Genomic DNA, 14,120 nt, shown 5'->3' on the forward strand with positions numbered 1-14,120 from the left:
TTTAACTCCCCCCAAGAATAATCTTTAAAAAAATCAGATGGAATTACTTATTATGTGGAATCTGTTAAGTGTGGCTTCTGATGGTCTACTGTTTGTGTTCTTCTTAACATAGATCTTAATTATCTTAATTGATTAAATTTTCTTTTTCAGTTTTTCTGACTAGATTTAAGAAAAAGCCATGCTTATTTATATGTACAGTGTTTAGCACAGAGAAGAAACAAACAAATAAATAAGGAAAGAAGGAAGGAAAAGGAAAAGAAAGGGAAAGAGATAAGAACAAGAGAGAGGGTAACCAAATGTAATGTGGTACCCTGAGTGAGATGCTGGGACAGATAATTGGTAAAAACAGGATATCTAAATAAAGAATGGGCCTCAGTTGATAATAATGTATCAGGGCACCTGGGTGGCTCAATTGGTTAAGCAGCAACTCTTGATTTTGGCTTAGGTCATGATCGCAGGGTTGTGAGATCAAGCCCTGAGGTGGGCTCACTACTCAGTAGGGAATCTGCTTGAGATTCTCTTCCTCTCCCTCTGCCCCTCCTCCTGCCTACACACACAATCTCTCTCTCTCTCTCTCTCTCTCTCAAATAAATAAATAAATCTTTAAAAAAATAACGTATCAATATTGATTTGTGAACACTGACAACAGTACCATATTAATGTAAAATGCCAGTAAGTAAGAGAATAAGTTTTTACTGGGATCAGAGTATGTGGGAACCCACTATACTACTATCTTTGCAATTATTCTGTAAATCTAAAAATATTGTAAAACTAAAAGTTTATTTTTTTAAGATTTTTATTTGTTCATGAGAGACAGAGAGAGAGAGAGAGAGAGAAAGGCAGAGACAGAGGCAGAGGGAGAAGCAGGTTCCATGCAGGGAACCCGATGTGAGACTGGATCCTGGGACTGTGGGACCCAACCTGAATACAGACGCTCAACCTCTGAGCCACCCAGGCATCCCTAAAAGTTTATTTTTAAAACTGGAGGAGGAAAGAAAGAGGAAAAGTAGACAATATACAGCTAGGGAAGTAGGCAGGGTAGTTAAGAAGTACCTTGTGTATTATGTTACAAGATTTGCACAGAAAAGTTCTAAAATGTTAAAAGATTTTACCACACAGCCAGAAGTACAATGTATGTGATATTTTGAAGTCAGAGAAAACAATAGTTAGCCAGTTGGTTTATTTCTTAGAAGGAATGAAATAGCACTAGGAAGGATGTCCATTCCCATTAAACACTGGGTAGTATAAATAGTACCCCCTATTTTGCAAAGAGGGAGATGATTGTAGACCACCTGGCTGGCTCTGTTGGTGCAGTGTGAGATTTTTGATCTTGAGGTTGTGAATTTGAGCCCCACATTGGGTATAGAGATTACTTAAAAATAAAATATTAAAAAAAAGAATTGGATGATTGAGGTTATCAATTATAGTTAATGTGTATATATCCATTTATAGTTCACGAAGTTCTGACATGATACATCATGTCATTTGATTTTCACATTTCTGAGGTGGGATAGCAGGTATTATTATTATACCTGAAGAGAAAAGTTAAATGATATTTTCAATATCACACAGACAGCAACTTTTGATTTCCTGATTCAAAATTCCCTAAATCTTGGGCTATTTCCTTTTCACTGTCTCTGAAGTTGGATCAGAGATCTGTGACAGTGTGTGGCCCTTGCTGGGGTGGTCAGCATGACCAGAAAGATAAAGATGAGATTAATGAGGTTCTTAATTAGGCAGCCAGGGTGGCCTTCCAGCAGTCCTTGGAGGGCAGAGGGCCAAAGAGAAAATATGGCCTTGAGAGCAAAAGCAGAACACAGCATGGGCAGAGATGATAGGAGTAGCTGGACCCAGAGCAGTCTGAAGAAAACTGTGGAGCGCAAAGAGATAAAGCAGTCATGTCATGAATGTGGTCCAAGGAAGTGGGCGCCAAACTCATCAGTGCAAAAGTTACTTGCAGAGTTTGTTAGCAATGCAGCTTTTCCAGTTCCAATTTAGGAGTCCTCTGATTCAGCCAGTCTGGGATGGGAGGCCATGAAGGATGCCCCCTCCCCCAACTCCAGAAAGTCTGGTGGAGAATGTCCACCAAATAATCCAGAAGATAGAAGCAGCAGAAAATATCTGGAGAGATTTTTGGTTTTAGGGTAGCAAAGTGTTGGCAATAGAATAACTCTATTTTTAAGAAACAGAAGAGACTGCCTAGGCCTCTTTCAGAAAATAATGTAATAATATTTTGTTGCTGGTCCAGGCCAGGTATTGGGGGAATAGAAGTAAGTATGAAATGTTTGGTCCTTGTCCCCACAGAGTTTGCACTCTAAATGGGAGACTGATATAAAATAATATGTAGTATTGCATAGTAATTAGTATTATTGTATAACAGTAAGTAGTTAAGTGCTAAGAAACAAGTACGGTTTCTGTAACTGGGGGATCAGAGAAGGTTCCCTTGAGAAAATGGCAGATAATTTCAAATCTAAAGGATAAGTTTAATTGACCAAGAAATTGGAGAGAGGAGGATATCAAAGACATTCTTAGTAGAACATTAATTAGCTACTTCAAAAAAATATTTATTGAGAACCTACAGCGTGCCATGTATTCTTCTAGGATCTGGGATATGGCAGTAAGCAAAGTAGACAAAGCTTCTGCCCTCACAGAGTTTATATTTCAGTTTATGAGACAAAGAGCATTTAAAAATAAGCAGAAATCATCTGAGAGTAACAATATTATGGGGTGCCTCACTGGCTCAGTCAGGTAAACGTCTGACTTTGGCTTAGGTTGTGATCCTGGGGTCCTGGGGTGGAGCCCAGGGTCAGCCCCTCTGCTCAGTGAGGAGTCTGCTTGTCCCTCTCCCTCTCCCTTTGCCTCTCCCCCTGCTCGTGCTCTCTCTGACTGCCTGTCTCATAAATAAATGAATAAAATCTTTAAAAAATAACAGTATTATAAGATTTCAGTTCTCTCCATATCAATCTATGGATTCAATGCAAATGCCAATCAAACTCCCAACAGATTTTTTTTTTTTTTTTGGTAGAATTTGACTAGTCTATTCTAAAATTTATATGGAAATACATATAAAAGGAAAAATTTTTTATTTATTTTTATTTTTTAAAGATTTTATTCATTTATTCATGAGAGATACAGAGAGAGAGGTAGAGACATAGGTAGAGGGAGAAGCAAGCTCCTTGCAGGGAGCTGGATGCGGGAGGTGATCCCAGGACATCGGGATCATGCCCGGAGCCAAGGACAGACGCTCAACTGCTGAACCACCTAGGCGTCCCAGAAAGTCTTTAAAAAAAAAAAATCTCTACACCCAATGTGGGGCTTGAACTCACAACCCTGAGATCAAGAGTCACATACTCAATTGAGCCAGCCAGGTTCCCCTAAAAGGAAAATCTTAAAACAGAATAAAGTTGGGAAACTTTCACTACTGAATACCAAGACATAAAATGATAATGAAACAGTATAGTATTGTCACAATGATGGGCAAATAGACTAATAGAACAGAACAGAATTTAGAAATACTCTCATATGGAGCATGTGGCAAAGGTGCCACTGCAGAGCAATAGGGAACAACATACTCTTTGCAGTAAAGAGAGCCAGGTCAATTGAATATCCATATTAAAAATCAATACACAAAAATCAGTTCTTGTGCAAACCAAAGCAATAACACTCCTAGAAAACAACATAGGAGAATGTCTTTATGAACTTGGACTAGGTCAAGATTTCTTAGATACTAAACAAGAGGGAGAATATTGATAAACTGAACATCGTTAAAGAACTTCTGCTTATCAAGAGGTACCATTGAGGGGGTAAATAGGTGAGTCATAGAGTGGGAGAAAATATTTGCAATATATGTAACTGACAAGAGACTCATGTCCGGGTGGCTCTCTCTGGTGGAGAGTATCAAGCAGACTCTGCATTGAGCATGGAGCCGACCCAGGATTCAATCTCAACACCCTGAGATCATGACCTGAACCAAAAATAAAAGTCGGTCACTTAACTGACTGAACCAGGCAGGTGCCCCCTAGATTTGGTGCATTCTTAAAATGGAATACTAGATAGCAATAAAAGTATATGCAACAACATGGATGAATCTCATAGACCTAATATTGGGCAAAAGAAGTCAGTCACATAAGAATGCATATTATGTGATTCAATTTATGTGAAGTTTGGATACAGGCAACACTAGTCTTCAGAAGTTACATTTGAAGGGAGATAATTTATCTTTATCAGGGGTTGGTTATACAGTTGTTTGCTTTGTAAAAAAACAAAAACAAACAGGAAGCTGTATACTTAGGAGTTTTGTTTTTTTTCTATATATATGTACATATGTTATAGTTCAATTAAAACATTTACTTAAAGAATTGAAAACATCCTAATCTCTTCTCTTTATTGAGAAAATATTGGTGGTTACAATCTGCACAGCAACCTACCAAGAAAAATTAATAGAAGAAATTACTAAAGTTAAATATTTCATAAAAAGTGCTTAAAATTTGTGTGGTTTAGCTATTTTTACATAATTACTTTGATTTTAAAGTTTTGATTAGGGGATATTCGGGTATAACTGAGGGAAAAATGACTTGCTGAGTGTGTTAGAATAGGCTCTGCTATGATATAATTAATAACAATGTTCCTCTCCCTCCCAAGTTCCCAAATCTGGGTGGCTTGAAATAACAAGTTTGTTTCTTGCTCCATGAGTCTAATTAGATGTTTGGTAAGTGATATTTCAGAGACCCAGGCCCCTTCTGTCTACTGGCTCTGCTTTCCTCTAGGATCTTGAATTCCTCCTGGACACTTTCCATCTGGCCAGCCAAGGAGCAAAGACAAAGACTGCAGAGAAGGCATACTTTCTTTTTAACTGTCTTGGCCCTGAGATTCCCTCTAATAACATAGTGAGAATTAGTCACTTGGTCCTATAAAATACAGTGGGACTGGGAAATGTAGGATGCTCTGTGCTAAGGAAGAAGAAACTGTTTTAGTTATACTGCAGCCATTTCTGGAGCCCCAGACAGACTATAAGGTCACCATAGAAATGGTCAGAAAGGACCTGCTGGGGAATGGGACTTCTAATAGGAAGAGTTACAAAGTAGCATCTTAATCAGGAATCCTATTTTACTCAAAGATATAAAAAATTGGAAGAAGAAATATCCTTTCATTATCTGAGAGAAAGAGAAAGGTTGTTGTAAGAGAGGTATCAATTAGAGGAAAAAATAAAATGGAAACACTATTGTATGGGAGGAAGGTATCAAAGTTAAGTATTTGTTTTTTTTTGTTTGTTTGTTTTTGTTTTTTTTTTAAAGTTAAGTATTTGAAAAAGACTCTGGGAGTTTAGTCAGTTCCTAAGATACTGTACAGGTCACTGGATCATTAAGATGAGACAGACAACACAGAGACAAAGCAGGCAGGACTATGGAATATTTTGCATTCTTTCGTTCTCAAGAGTAAGCTAATCCAAGAACATGGTACAAATTCAATCAAGAAGAGTTCAATTCTCACAAGGAAAGCTGAAACTTACAGCCATCTCCTAACGTCCCAGGCATTGGGGCCTGAACTCCATGGTAATAACATTATAATAGGGGAAAAGCACTTGTAGGAAACAGTAATTAGGTTCTGATGTGAAAGGCAGCATCTGGGGTTGTTGAAAACGGTGCTCCTGAGCCTCTTAGATTTACTTTGGGAGAAATCTGGGGGGAGGTTGCACAGGTTCCTGCCAGAGACAAAGAATGAGGTCAGGAGGGGAAGAATGTGAGTTATTTTTAAGATGGTTAATTTTAGCTCTCTTATTTAAGAGAGCTTCTGGGAATGAAGCATGTCTGTTATTTCTTATGTTGACCTTGGTCAAGTTTCTGTAGACAGTAACTTCTGGCTACATTGTTCTACTGCCTAATCAGCTGACAAAGCTGCCTGGAAGGAGTCTCACACTTAGAATAACAGGTGCTTTTTATCCTGGTGCCTTGTGTAAAAGGGTGCAATTGTAGAACCTGCTGCTTAGAATAGAATAGAATCTGTTCTCCCTACCTATACTACTATCTAGAATATTTGAAACCAAACCCAGGGCGTATTAATTAGGGAAAGGCTGATCTATTGAAACAAAGACACCTAACATTAATTCATTTTCTTAAAGAAGGTAAACATTCACTCCTCTGTTATATAACAGTGTGCTGTGAGTGTTCCAGGTTGGCAGACGGCCTTCTAGTTGTGATCATTTAGGGCCTCATGTTCTACCCACCATGTTGTGCTAACATCCCGAGGCACTGTTGGCATCTGCATGGTCAAAACTGGGTCACTGCAGGTTCTGACTGATGGGAAAGAGAATGTATCTTAAGCTCTGAGTCAGAAGTGACGTACTTCTCTTGCATTACATTTCATTGGCAGGACCTCAGTCATGTGGCCATGTGGCTACACTTAACCGCAAGTGGGAGTCAGCAATTTTGTCCCTAGCTAGATAAGCCCAGTTATAATTTTGTTTGTATGGAAGATAGAAAAAATAGATCTTGGTAGGCATGAAGCAGTATATCCATCCAGGGAGAGTAGAGTAAAACAGAACCAATTAAATTATTTTACATGTATTATTAAAACAACATACATATGAACTTTGTATCAGAGGTATGCATACCATTTGTCGTAAAATATCCTCAAATTCTGAAAATAACAATTGTTTGAAACTACCAATGTGTGCTAAAATATCAGTTTTATTCCAATTTCTGACTGATTTTTACATAGATAAGATTTCTAAATCTGTATCTTTAAAGTTTTGTTGTCCCTTCCTTTCCAAATTCAAATTGTTAATGATAAATAAGCAAACATGTTGAATGTTAGGAGAGGTGTAGTAATTATTAAAAGAATGAAGGTAGAACTTCCTTTTTAGAATAACTCTCTAATGCCATCATCCTGAAAATTTTGTTTTGAAAGTTCATATTAACATACCAAGAGCCTAAGAGTGTTAGTACAGAATGTGAGATTTTTGTGATTTAGTGTACAAAGAGTAACTACAAAAAAAAATCTTATTGGTTTTGGGCTGTCACTAACTATATCTTAATAAAGTTTTATTCAAATCTTAGTGTGTGCAAGGAAATCAAATATTTGGGCCCAATATTTTAGTCATATGCAAGCTTTAAAATGGTAAGTCCTGGTTTGCTTCTGCTACAGAGAAGTTGAGTATCTAGCGAACCAATTCTCTCACGAATAACAGTGTAAAAAACTTGGACCATGCAGCTAGAACAAACTTTTCATTCATTCATTCATTCATTCAACCATTCATTCATTCTCAGCTTCATTGAGATAGAATTTACATATAACATTGCATAAGTTTAAGGTGTATGACATGTTGATTTGAAACATTTATATATCACAAAGTGATTACCACCATGGTATTAGCTAATACTCCATCCTGTCACTTGATTATCATTTCTTTTTTGTGGTGAGAATATTTAAGATCTACTTTTTAAGCAACATTTAATTATGCAATATACTATTATTAGCTTTAATCATCAGAATATGTTAATTTTATAATTGGGATAAACATCTCCATGTTTTTAATGGTTTATTCCAAGGCCCATATAGTACAGTGGAGGCAGGTGGTATACAGGTGGCTAAAACTTCCTTGGAAAATCCACCATCTCTGGCTAGAGAATTAAGGGCAGGGATCCTGAGGCAACTAGTGTTATAGTAGAGAAAGGAAATGTCATAGTCAGGAGAATGTGTTTCACAGACAAATTGCTAACTTCTTGCATCCCCTACCATCTCTACTGCAGATATAAGGAGGTTCTTAGGGGATCCCTGGGTGGCTCAGCAGTTTAGTGCCTGCCTTCGGCCCAGGGCATGATCCTGGAGGCCCAGGGCGTGATCCTGGAGACCCAAGATCGAGTCCCACATCGGGCTCCCTGCATGAAGCCTGCTTCTCCCTCTGCCTGTGTCTCTGCCTCTCTCTCTCTCTCTCTCTGTCTCTCTCTCTCTCTCTCTCTCATGAATAAACAAATAAAATCTAAAAAAAAAATAAGGAGGTTCTTATTAGATATAGAATTGCAAGCTTCTAGTTCTTTTCTTTCAGCACCTAAAAAAATTTATGACCCTGATTTTTGGCCTCCATGTGTTTTGATGAGAAATCTGCTGTCATTCAAATTGTTTTCCATCTGTTGATTATATGATGTTCCTCTCTGGCTGCCTTCAAGATTTTTTTCTTTGTCTTTAGTTTTCAGAGGTTCAATTATAATGTGTCTTGGAGGAGACTTATCCTATTTCCTCAGCTTCTGGAATATGTGGGTTTATGTCTTTTGCTAAATATGAGAATATTTCAGCCAGTATTTCTTTGACTGCTTTTTCATCTCTGCCTACTTTCACCTCTCTTTCTGGTACTCTGATGACCTAAATACTATAAATATTTTATAGTTTCCCAGGTTCCTCAGCCCTCCCCCCCTTTTTAGTATATTTTCTTTCTGTTCTGATTGCTTAATTACTCTTGTTCTATCTTCCAGTTTCATAGATCCTTTCTCTTTTCCATTCATTTTGCTGTTTAGACCATCCATTGAGTTTTTTATTTTAGTTATTGTATTTTTCAGCTCTAAAATTTCTATTTGTTTCTTCTTTATCTTATATTTCCTTGATGAGAATTATTTCTATTTTTTCAGTTTGCCTTCCTTTACCTTTTGTTCTATTTGGGCCTCCAGTGGATTGAATGATACTTGACCATATTGGTGGGGGTGGCTTTTCTTTACTCAGACTATTGAATTAAATGCTAATTTCTTCCATAAACACTCTCACAGACTCTAAAATAAGTTTTACCAGTTATCTGAGCATCACTTAGCCCAGTCAAGTTGACACATAAAATTAACCACTACCACAGATATATCAGAATGGAGATGACAGAAAAATTAGTAAACTAGAAGATAAGTCAAAAGAAATGATTAAATCTGAAGAAGAGAAAGAGGGAAAAAAAGACTGAAAAAGATTGAACAGAATCTTAGGGACCTTAGGAACAAAAACAAAAGTTCTGATATATATTAATTGGAGTCCAGAAATAGAGAAGTTAAGTAATGAGGCAGAAAAATATATTGGAAGATATAGAGAAAACTGCTCAAATGTGAAGAAAGGCATGAATTTATAGATTCAAGGAGCTTTGTGAACTCTACAAAGGATGAATTTGAAGAAACCTAAGTCTAAGCACATCATGATCAAACTGCAGAATATCAAAATAAGGGGAAAATCTTAGGCCAGAGAAAAATGACATGTTACATGCAAAAGAATGATGATTCAAATGATTACAAACTTACCATCAGACATGGTGGTGGTCATATTTAATGCAATCACATCTACACAGTGCTGAAATAAAAACTTGCAAACCCAGAATTCTATAGCCACTGAAAATATTCTTGAAATATAAAGGCAAAACAAAGGTATTTTCAGGTAAAGAAACCTAAGAGGATTTGTCCCCAATATACCCATAATGCAAGAAATGCTAAAAGAGTTTCCTCAAGTTGAAAGAAAATGATACCAGAGAGAAATTTGACTCTTTGGGAAGAAATAAGGACCATGAGAAAAACCTTAATATCAAGTAAATTAGAAAACTATTTTTATGTTAATTTTTAAAAATTATATATGACTTTAGGGGCACCTGGGTAGCTCATTTGGTTATTTGTCCAACTCTTGATTTCAGCTCAGGTTACAATCTCAGGATTGTGAGATTCATCCCTGCATTGCTCCATGCTGAGCATGGAGCCTGCTTAAGATTCTCTCCCTCCCTCTCTCTCTCTGCCCACATGCCCTGCTTGCCTGTGCATTCTCTCTCTCTTAAAAAAAAGCACCTATTAAAAATAATTTAAAAAGAAAACTATATGTGACTTTTACAAGCAAAAATTAGGGGCACCTGGGTGGCTCAGTCAGTTAAACATCCAGCTCTTGGTTTTGGCTCAGGGAATTATCTCAGAGTCATAAGATGGAGCCCTGCATGGCGTGCCACACTCATCAGTCTGCTTGAGATTCTCTCTCTCACTCCTTGTCTGCTCTCCCCTACTTGCATGCTCACTCTCTTAAATAAATAAATAAATAAATAAATAAATAAATAAATAGGAAATAAAATCTTTTTAAAAATAAAAATAGAAGGAAAAATTAGAACATTGTCTTGAAGGGTTTATTTTTTTATATTTTTAAAAAATATTTTATTTATTTATTCATGAGAGACACAGAGAGAGAGGCAGAGACACAGGCAGAGGGAGAAGCAGGCTCCCTGCAGGAAGCCCAACGTGGGACTAGATCCCAGGACTCCAGGATCACGCCTTGGGCCGAAGGCAGGCGCTAAACTGCCGAGCCACCCAGGGATCCCCAAAGAGTTTAAAAATATATGTATAAGGGATCCCTGGGTGGCTCAGCAGTTTAGCGCTGCCTTCAGCCCTGGTGTGATCCTGGAGTCCCGGGATCAAGTCCCGCGTCTGGCTCCCTGCATGGAGCCTGCTTCTCCATCTCTCTGCTTCTGTGTGTGTGTGTGTGTGTGTGTGTGTGTGTGTGATGAATAAATAAATAAAATCTTTAAAAATATATATGTATAAGTAATACACAAAATAATCATAACATAAAGAATGGTAGGGACAGGTGGAAACGGACTTATGTTGCTGCAGGGTATTATATTAACTGTAAGTGGACTGTGAAAAGTTTAATGTATATAGTAATACCTAAAGCAACCACTAAAAATTTAAGAGGTATAGTTAAAAAGCCAAGAGACCAGTTAAACTGAACATCTACCAAACATTCAAATAATCTGAAAGAAGGCAGCAAAAGAAGCAAAGAGAAACAAAAAATTGAGATGACAACAGACTATAAATAAAATAGTAGACCTAAATCCAACTATAACAATAATTACATTAAAAGTAAATTGACTAAACACTCCCATGAAGAAACAAAGATTGTCAGAATGGCTTAAAAGGCAGACCTAACCATCTGCTAACTACAAGAGATGTACTTTATTTTTTTTTTTTTAAAGATTTTATTTATTCATGAGAGACACACAGAGAGAGGCAGAGACATAGGCAGAGGGAGAAGCAGGCTCCATGCAGGGAGCCCGATGTGGGAGCCCTGGACCTCTGGATCAGGCCCTGAGTCTTTAAGTCTTAGGCTTTTTAACCTGTTTTCCCATTTTGAACAAAGTTTAGTTTGTCAACTTACCTAATAAGATGAATCATCCAAAACTGAACGCAACACTCTGTGTAATCTGTTGTCTTGTTCAAGGGAGATAGTATGCTTTGTGGAAAAATTGAGGACCAGGATAGGGAAATACAAGTTCTCTGGTTCTGCCAGAAAATGACTAGCATTTTGATCTTAAGTGAATCAGTCATTGTAGATTTCTCAGTATAATCAGGAGCTGAAATTATTTGACCTATGATTTTTATTCATTTTTAGCATCAATAAATGAAAGTACAGGTAAGAATCTCTGAGAAATCTTCTCAATTAGGAAATATAAATGAACTGAGACATTCTGCTTACAAATGACTGAGGCTTAAAGAAATGTTTTGTGACTTGAAAAGAATTGTTTAGTTTTGTATCAGATTTGTGTTTGGAGGTTTGTACATTTTTCCATTTGCGTGTGGATCAATGACCCTTAACTTCTGATGTTAGAGATTTTCCGGTCATGTGCTTTAGATCATGCAAGTTTGTGACTTGCTATGTAATCTCTGTGAGTTGGAAAAATGCAAAACATATGGCAACTCAGATGTTAGGTTGGGAGGAATTAAAAATTTAAAAATTTCAGAGCTGTTTAGAAGATGCATTGCTATAAAAACATATTTTATGTGATTTGTGTATCTCAATATGTTGAGAAAGATGCCATTTGGGAGTTAAGTCTAGGGAAATATATATCTTTTTATACTTTAAGTCTGCTCTATATAACAACAGATGTTGCAAATAAAATGAGAATTTGTTCAAAGCCAGAGATTTTTTAAAAAGTACATTTTCTAATTATAACATTTAAACAACAACATCAACAAAAAATCAGCAACAACTGCCTTTTAGAAGAAGTAGTATGGTTTGTAGAAAGAGCCAGGGGCCAGGTATAGGAAGATCCAGGCAAAATTACTTCACCATGTTAGATATCAAATACTAATTTCTAAGATATTTCCTGATTTGGGGAAATTTTCAGCTAAATTATGTAAACAGTATTTTTATCTAGAAAAAAATGGTTTCTAATTCTTCAATATTATAGGTCATGGCCTACAAAATAACTTTAGTTAAAACTTCCCCAAGTGACTTGTGATACAAAGCATCTTGCTGGAAAAAGAAATTTCCTACTGGTTACTTGCCCATTCCTCCACATGTGGATGGAATACAAAGTGTGAACACAGACTGTGGGGTTTGGCAGGACTTCTTTTTAGAGTTAATTCTGTAATTTTTTCCCCCTAGAGAGTATGTTTAAAGTATTCTGTTATCAGGAAATACATAAAATGGGTGAATAAAGTTCCTAATGTTCAATGAGAACTTACAGTTTGACAGCTCTTTTATTCTACAGGTATCTGAAAAAGTTCTAACAGTATACATCAGCTATTTCACTTTCAAATTTATCACTCTCTTACTTGGTGTTTCCTAGACTAAGGGTTTTAATTTCCTTCCCAGTCTCCATGTATTTTTCTTTCTTTCTTTCTTTCTTTCTTTCTTTCTTTCTTTCTTTCTTTCTTTCTTTCTTTCTTTCTTTCTTCTTCTTCTTTCTTTCTTTCTTTTTCTCTTTCTTTCTTCTTTCTTTCTTTCTTTCTTTCTTTCTTTCTTTCTTTCTTTCTTTCTTTCTTTCTTTCTTTCTTTCTTTCCATGTATTTTCTTAAATCCACAGCCTTCACCTTTTGTGGTGTGTTTCTGGCCAGAATGGTTTCACTTGGACTTATTTCAACCCACATGCCTCTATTTACTAGGGTAAGGATAATATTCCTTCCACTTAAGTGTATAATTTTTTTCCCATCTACTTGGTTCCACTTTCCTCCCCATAATACACACATGCAATGTATCTCCTCTCTTACACATTCACTCAGGCATGCACACACACCATTTGTATGAATTCTTAGACATTTTCCTCCATCAATTAAATAAATAGGTGTTTATAAACATCTGTAAACTGTAGAGTATGTATGTAAATTTTGTTGTGACACTGGTGTTTTCACAGGTCACTAATCTGAATCAGATAAAGCAGGGTAACAATGTATGTAACTCTCCCCCCACCAAAGGCAACAGAACACATTACTCTGAAACTATGTCCCCTAATTATTGGAATCCAGCTTCTCTGACAATCCCCACCCAACAGTCTCCAGATGAAAATGGGAAAGAAGGGTTTTATAAACTCTCCTGGCTTTTGCAATCAGTCTTAACCCTCATAAATCACATATACTTTATTTCATAAGCCGGGCTCACTTTCCTGGCCGATTTCAAAACTCCTACTTTAGAGCATCCACTGGAGCTCTGGTCAGTTTTGCTGCCCATGTCACTGCCTCTGTCTGGGCAATGTGTTGTTCTGAGGCCAGCAGATCTCGCCCAAGGCAGGACCTTTCACTCTGGAAGGCTTAATGGGGGCCAGACCCAGCATTGCTTAGCTGCCTCTCCTCCACAGCCTAGTCCCTTTGGCTACTCTTGCTGCTTCTTGCTGAGTCTGTGTTCCCTCGATGGAATGTGTGTTCCTTAGGGTGGCCAGCTGTGGGGCTGAGGGGGCACCTAACCTCAGCACTGAGCTACTTTTTTTTTCTTCCACTTTTTATTTATTTTGACATATTGGTATTTTCATAAACTTGCAAGTAGAAGATAAGCTCTTCAATAAAAGCCATTTTATATATACAACATACAGAAATTATTTTACTTTATTTTTTTAAAGATTTATCTATTTATTCGCAAGAGACACAGAGAAAGAGAGGCAGAGACAAAGGCAGAAGGAGAAGCAGGCTCCCTGCAGGGAACCCAACGTGGGACTCGATCCTGGATTCTGGATCCTGGGATCATGCTCTGAGCCAAAGGCAGACACTCAACTGCTAAGCCACCAGGCAACCCCAGAAATTATTTTAAAAGTCTGTTCACATAATGAATTCTTTTGGTACTGACAAAAAAATAAGATACAAATAATTGACTAGAAATGAAACTATCACTAAACTAAGATACACAGGAACTGGTAA

The sequence above is a fragment of the Vulpes vulpes genome, chromosome 3 (genome assembly GCF_048418805.1).
Source record: "Vulpes vulpes isolate BD-2025 chromosome 3, VulVul3, whole genome shotgun sequence".
NCBI lineage: Eukaryota > Metazoa > Chordata > Mammalia > Carnivora > Canidae > Vulpes > Vulpes vulpes.